Consider the following 6,975-nt stretch of genomic DNA (forward strand, 5'->3'; position numbering starts at 1 on the left):
CTTTTCTTTGTTGCAAGATTTTTAATCACAGTCTCAATTTCAATACTTGTGATTGGGGTGTTTATATTTTCTATTTCTTCCTGGTTCAGTCTCGGAAGGTTATACTTTTCTACGAATTTGTCCATTTCTTCCAAGTTGTCTATTTTATTGGCATATAGTTGCTTGTAGTAATCTCTCATGAACCTTTGTATTTCTGCAGTGTCAGTTCTTCTCCTTTTTCATTTCTAATTCTATTGATTTAAGTCTTCTCCCTTTTTTTCTTGATGAGTCTGGCTAATGGTTTATCAATTTTGTTTATCTTCTCAAAGAACCAGCTTTTAGTTTTATTGATCTTTGCTACTGTTTTCTTCATTTCTTTTTCATTTATTTCTGATCTGCTCTTTATGATTTCTTTCCTTCTGCTAATTTTGGGGTTTTTTGTTCTTCTGTCTCTAATTGTTTTAGGTGTAAGTTTAGGTTGTTTATTTGAGATTTTTCTTTTTTCTTGAAGCACCTTTTTAATCTCTTATTTTCCCTCCTATCAGTCATGTGAGGGCTGATACATCTGGAAACCCATTGGTGAAAACCCCACAGGTTGTTAATCAGGTGAACTGGCTGGGAGATAACTGTTACCCAGAGCTGGCTCCAGTGAGGAGCGACCCAGTTTTATGGTTAGAGTCGGACTCTGATTTTTCTGTTCTTGTACTTAACGTGATTGGCCATTATTTCTAAGAAAAGGGAGCTGCCAGCAGCCTCTGTGTGGGATTTCTCTGGAAGGGCTCCTGCAGCTTACATTGAGCCCTTCCTTTTGTCAGGTCATTTATGATGGGTTGGATTGGACACTTACAAACAAATAAGTTCTTTCCTACTTGATTCATCAAACAGTCTGTTGTTGGTTGTTTTTTTATTGGCACTCTCAGTCTTAGCTACTGAGTAATGAAATATTGTTATTGTAGTTGAAGTAGCTGAATTCGATGCCAGTGTTTATAGGGCTCCTGTGTTCTTGTTTTTTGTTGAGGGATGGGTGGAGGGGCGGCTAGTTCTTCCTTCACTGCCCTCCTAGAGGAAGAATGTCCAAGAGCAGACTCCAGGGTGGTCTGGGAAGGTGAGGAAATCAAGGAGGAGGAAGTAGTCGGGTGGTCAAAATGGGCTTTGGTGTTTGACTCAACCTCTATTGATTGGCACATTCTGAAAGTGGTCTCAAGAAAGAGGAAGAAAAACAACCTGACAGAAGAGTTGCTGAATTCCAGGGTGTTGTTTGAGGCCAGCTTGTCCGTCTGCACTTTGTTCCCTGCTTGACCTGCATCACCACCCCGCCTCTGGGAAAGGGCTCTTCCCTCCCCTTGGGAGTCTCTTTCCATAAAAAGGTCCTTGTGATCTGGAAATGCTCACTTTTGCCTCACCTGGTTCCCTGATGCTGTGTGCAAGCCCTTATTTTTATCAGTTCCATATGAGGTGGAGAAAAGCCAGTCACCACCCTCAGTGGATGTACTCAGCCCCTGTTAATCTAGAAAATGAACCTTCCTTCATGTCTTCTCCAAGCTTACCAAAAAGCCAGTTTCTTTACTGAAGGCTGGCACCCTTTGCCCACACCTACCTGTGAGATCTAGTTGGTTATATGCACAGGCTTTGTGTTTGCCAAACCTCCGAGACAAAGGCGTGTTGTGTTAGTAATCCTTTAATCCAGGGATAGGGAGAGGGTCTGCTGTGAAGGAATAGGTGTGGCACGGTTTAGGGGATCCGAGTGAATGAGAAATGAAGTGCTGAAGAGTGCAGGGCCTGAGGCTGGGCTGCCTGGTGGGAATTCCAGTTCTGTTGCATGTTGGCTGGTTGACCTTGAGTCAGGTTCTGTTCTGTAAAATAGATTTTAACAGAACCTCCTTTGTAGAGCATTGCAATAGGATTACAGATTATACCATGTAAATGGCTTAATGCAGCACCTGGGCTATGGGCCACTTAATTAATGTTGGCTATTATTATCATTATCATCATCATCATCTTTATCATTATCTCTCATTTGCTAGACTTTGAGCTGCTTGAGGACAGGGACTAGATTTACATGTGCAAAGGACTGCGAGAGTTTGTTGAATGAATGAACAAAGGTTACTTAGTGACAGTCTTTCCTTTCTACCTATTCTTTTTTTTTAAACTTTAAAAAATTTATTTATTTTTAAATTAAAAAAAATTGAAGTATGGTTGATTTACAGTGTTTCAGGTGTACAGCAAAGTGATTCAGTTATACACATATACATATATTTCATTATACTATATTATATTTATATCATTTTTCAGATTCTTTTCCACTATAAGTTATTACAAGATATTGAATATATTTTCCTGTGCTATACAGTAGGTCCTTGTTGTTTATCTATTTTATATATAGTAGTTTGTACCTGTTAATCCCCAGCCTATTCTTTTAGGACTGATTCTTGAGGTTTCCTTTTATTTTATATTTTTTTTCCCTTCAATCTCAAAGACAGTAAAATAGTAAATGTTATTTTGGGGAAAAAGGAAGACAAAAATACTCACTCTCAATCTCACCGAACTAATCATGTTTCTCAGTTTTTTTCTGTTTGGTCTTTCTTATAGTATTGGGTTGGCCAAAAAGTTTGTTTGGGGTTTTCTGTAAGATGTTATGGAAAAACCTGAACGAACGTTTTTGGCCAGCCCAGAAGATTATTGTTTAAAAGTATTTACTCCCTAACCTCCACTTCCATGGGGAGAAGTATGCTTCCCTGCTCAGGTGATGTTGGACTTGGCCGTGTGACTTACTTTGGTCTCATGCGGTGTGAAGTGCACTTTCTTATGCCCTTATTTTGCTCAGCCACATGATTTACTTTGTTTTCGTTTTGGCTGCGCCAGGTGGCATGTGGGATTTTAGTTCCCTGACCAGGGATCAAACCCCTGCCCCCTTCAGTGGCAGTGTGGAGTCTTAATCACTGGACCGCCAGGGAAGTCCCTGATTTACTTTGACAATGGGATGTGATGATGTGAACAGAGGCTTAAAGTGCACTTGTGCAGTTGGACTTGCTCTCTTGTACCACTGTCATTGCCGCACGAAGAGCTCCCCTCAGCTGGTGTTTCTCCTTCAGCCTGAGCCCCAGGACAGATGTGAGGAGCAGACCTGAGTCCAACCTGCATCAGGGACATAAGCCCAGCTGGATCACAGCAAAGCCGCCCAGGTAAGCCCAGTCTGAAAACATAGATCCATAGCTAAGTAGCAGACATATGAGGAATAAATGCTTGTTGTTTGTTATGTAGCAATAACTGACTGATACACTTATACAATGTGAACATATTTTGACATAGGCACAACCAGAACAAATTATGTATTTCACTTTAATTCACTATGTATTGTATGATAGCTGGATTTCTCTTTGTTGCCATACAGTTTTAATAATTTTCAACTAGCGTCACAATGCGTTATCAGATTCATCTAGAAAATAATAAAATAGTAATACTGACTCATATCTTGGAGACTTCATGTGTGAGAGTTACAGTGTCTTGTATACATTTAATCCTTTCAACAATCCTAGGAGGTAAGCCTGACTCATCATTCCATCATCTCAGAGCTAGAGGTAGTGTGACATACACTGAAGAATATGGACTCTGGATTGAGGCTGCCTGGGTTCAAGACCTGGTTCTGCCAATTCTTAGCTGTGTGACCTTGGGATAATCACTTAACCTCTTATGGCTCAGTTCCTCAACTATAAGGATGATCATAATAATACGACCTACCTTACAGAGTTGTAGTTGTAAAATTTTAATTAGTTAATATACCTAAACATTTAGACTAGTGCCCAGCCTATAGAATTTGTGCTAGTTATCATGAAAGTTGAGGACACTGAATTTCAGAGACATTAGTAAATTATAGTAAATCAACTGTGTTACCTAGCTAGGGTACTTTAATGATTCCCACATATTGAGCAAGTATTGGGATTTTCAGGGTTTTTTTCCTGGAAATTATAAAATAAAGATGCACAGAAAAATAAGTTGCCTTAGCAAATGTTGTTGGTGAACTGTTAAGCACTGTCCAGGGAGACAGGGACTCTTGGCTAACAGACTTTGGGTATTAAGGTTTCACTCTAAGTCCAATCTTAGGCAGAGAGAGAAATTAGGCTTCAGGGAGTTTAATACTTGATTCAGAGTCACATGGTAGTAAGAGGCAGGGAAAGGACAACTTGGGTTTTCTGACTCCAACCCGGGAGTTTTTATCATGGCACCAGGCAGTTTCTCTAAAAACAATAATTGTTCATTTAAAGACAGAGGGAGCGATCCATTGAAGATTAATTTTGCTGTGTAACAGGGTGACCCACTTAAAGCTTAGCTAGGGTTTTATTTTTCACTGCTCTAGCAAGACACGCGAAATATTTCTCTGGCTTGTGTTTGGGTTAGAGAATAAAAGGTGAGGAAGGGAAATTATTCCTCCCCCATTATGAATAAAGAGACTTCTCTCTCCCCTGGACTCTTGAAGGGCATCTGGTCTCTCCTTTGATGTTACCATTCTCTATTGTTTTGCAAGCAGAAAGCCAGCAATGTTCATATTCCAGGGTCAAAGAGGTGAAGCTGTCTGGGGTTTCTTGGTTTTGAGGGTCTGAATCCTTCCATCACTACCCCAGTGTACTACTGAACAGAAGGGGAGTGGAGGAAATCTTTAATACTTGCAGTGTTGAAAAGGGAGATGATGGATGCCAGGTATGTGGCTGTGGATCCGTATGAGAGGAAAATGGAATAAACAGCTGTTTTGCTTGGCAAGCGATGGGCTCCTGATCCATTTCTGACTTGGTTCCCCTGGCTGAAGCCATGGTAGAAACAGCTCTTGCAGGAGTGAAAATGCCAAGGCCCTGGATACTAAGTGAGAGGCATCTGGAGCTGGCCTTGCAGTAGAGAGAGCAGAGGCATCCTCCCTCCCAGGACAGTGGATACCATGCTTGAAGCTGGACTGAGCCTTGGGTTGGCATCACCACCAATGATCCAGAAGCACTGTTGTCCCTGGAGCACCAAAAGGACACAGTGAGAAGCAAAGACAGCAGTGGTAATAGATAGCAGGGTGGACCCCGATGCTCACCCAGTCGGTGGGGAAGTTGGGCTGACTCTTTTCTCCTAAGATTTGTGATTCTGAGATTTGCATTTCCTGTAGTAGTTCCTGGGGAGGCAGGTTTCCCAGCAGGAAGATAACCAGCGTCACTTCCAATATGGCAGTGGGGGCAGGGATGGGGAGGGTGGCAAGAGCTTGGGTTTCTTCTGATTTGACTTGAAGACACAGAGAGAGGGGAACATCTTTGCACCAGGGTGTTGTGAAGCTCTCCAAACCAGGTAGTCATACCTCCTAGGAGTTAAGAGAACATTAGCAATGTCCTTGTTTTTCAGAAGGAAAAGAATCAAGCATGCCTTCTTCTGATTGAGCCATAGTATTTCCTCAACACACCCAGGAAAGCAATGGCAAAGGAGATGAAATTTTAAGTGTGAATTGCTTTTATATTCACATGAAAACTACCAAACGTGGTTCATATTACAAAATATTAAAAGAAAAAGCATACAGAATATTTAATGACATGGAAAGATGTTCCCAATATAGGGCCCAATGAAAAAGCAAGTTCATTACCAGGATGTTCAGTGTGATCTTCTTTTGCAACACTAGACAGATAGATCTCTGCAGAGGAAAAAGTCTGAAAGATGTATTCCAACATGCTCCCTGCGCTTATTCTTGGATGCAATAATGGGTGCTTTTTATTTCTCCACTCTGCTTGTCTGCACTGTTTGAATATTTTTATGATAAACAGGTATTGCCTTTGTAATAAGAAAAAAGTGCAACATAGGTTTTTACTTTTAAAAACTGAACGCACATCTAAACAACAACAAAAACCCTGCTGCCTTTGTGTTCAGGATGGCGGACGTGGTAGAGCTCTTTCATCTAACAGGGGTGTAGATGTCAGGGCTGGAGGATAATGACTCAAAGCCGGTGGAAACGTCGCCTGCGGAACAAGTTTCAAACAGGAAAGTGCTTGTGGGTGACCTCTGAGGTCAGCTGCAGAGCTTACTACAGATTCCACAAAAAGAGAAAGAGAATCCAAAAGGGGTGGGGTAGGGTCGGTTGCCTGGGCGTGTCCCCCTTTAAACAAAGTGGCTTTGATGTGCATCCCAGTGGGCTGGCACAGGAATGCAGGGCCCTGCTTTCTCCCGCAGCCATTGGAGAGTCATAAACATCCATCTCCAAAGGGAAGATGATCAGCTTCATATCAGCCACAAAGGAAAGATTTACAGGTAATTTCCCCCTCCTAGTACAGCAGTGTGATTAAGCATATGCTTGGAAAGATGTTTTTTTTCCCCCTCTTTCCTACACTATAAATAGAGATGCTTTGTTTTTCTCTCCTTCCCGGTGATGTTTATAATGACTTTTGTAGACACAGACTGATATTTGGTGCTTACAGTGTGCTTTCCTCACATCTGTCAGGAGAGTGAGGCATATGGACTCTGCTGTTCCCCACTCTGAGATGATGGGAGCTGCTAAGGTGCAGGTTCTGGGCTGTGCTGGAGATCTGCTGGCCCTACATTTCTGCAGACCCCACAGTGCCTCCTCCCAGGCCCAGCCCAGATGGCCCTAGGGAGGGGTGGACTGTGTGTGGGGGAAGGGAATATGCCCAGCCCCATATTTTGGGTCAATTAGCTAAGGGAATGCCTTGGGAAGGGATGGGGTTCATTTTAAGTCCAACCATCTTGAAAGCCCTTTTATTAAGACAACAGCAGTGGGGTGCCAAGACCTTGACCTGAAGTCAAACATTTGTTGGTTCAGATCCACACCCTACCCGTAGACTGGTTGTGTGATCTTAGAAAGTGTAAGAAGTTTCCTGGAAACTTCACTTTATTTTTAATTGAAGTGCAGTGGATTTACAATGTTGTGTTAGTTTTGAAACTGCAGAAATGTGTCTCGGGGGGTTCCGAGGAGCTCCGGTTCTTTATGTCTCAGCACAGAAAGAATTCAGTAAGAGGCAAAAT

The sequence above is a fragment of the Phocoena sinus genome, chromosome 11 (assembly GCF_008692025.1).
Source record: "Phocoena sinus isolate mPhoSin1 chromosome 11, mPhoSin1.pri, whole genome shotgun sequence".
NCBI classification, from domain to species: Eukaryota; Metazoa; Chordata; class Mammalia; order Artiodactyla; family Phocoenidae; genus Phocoena; species Phocoena sinus.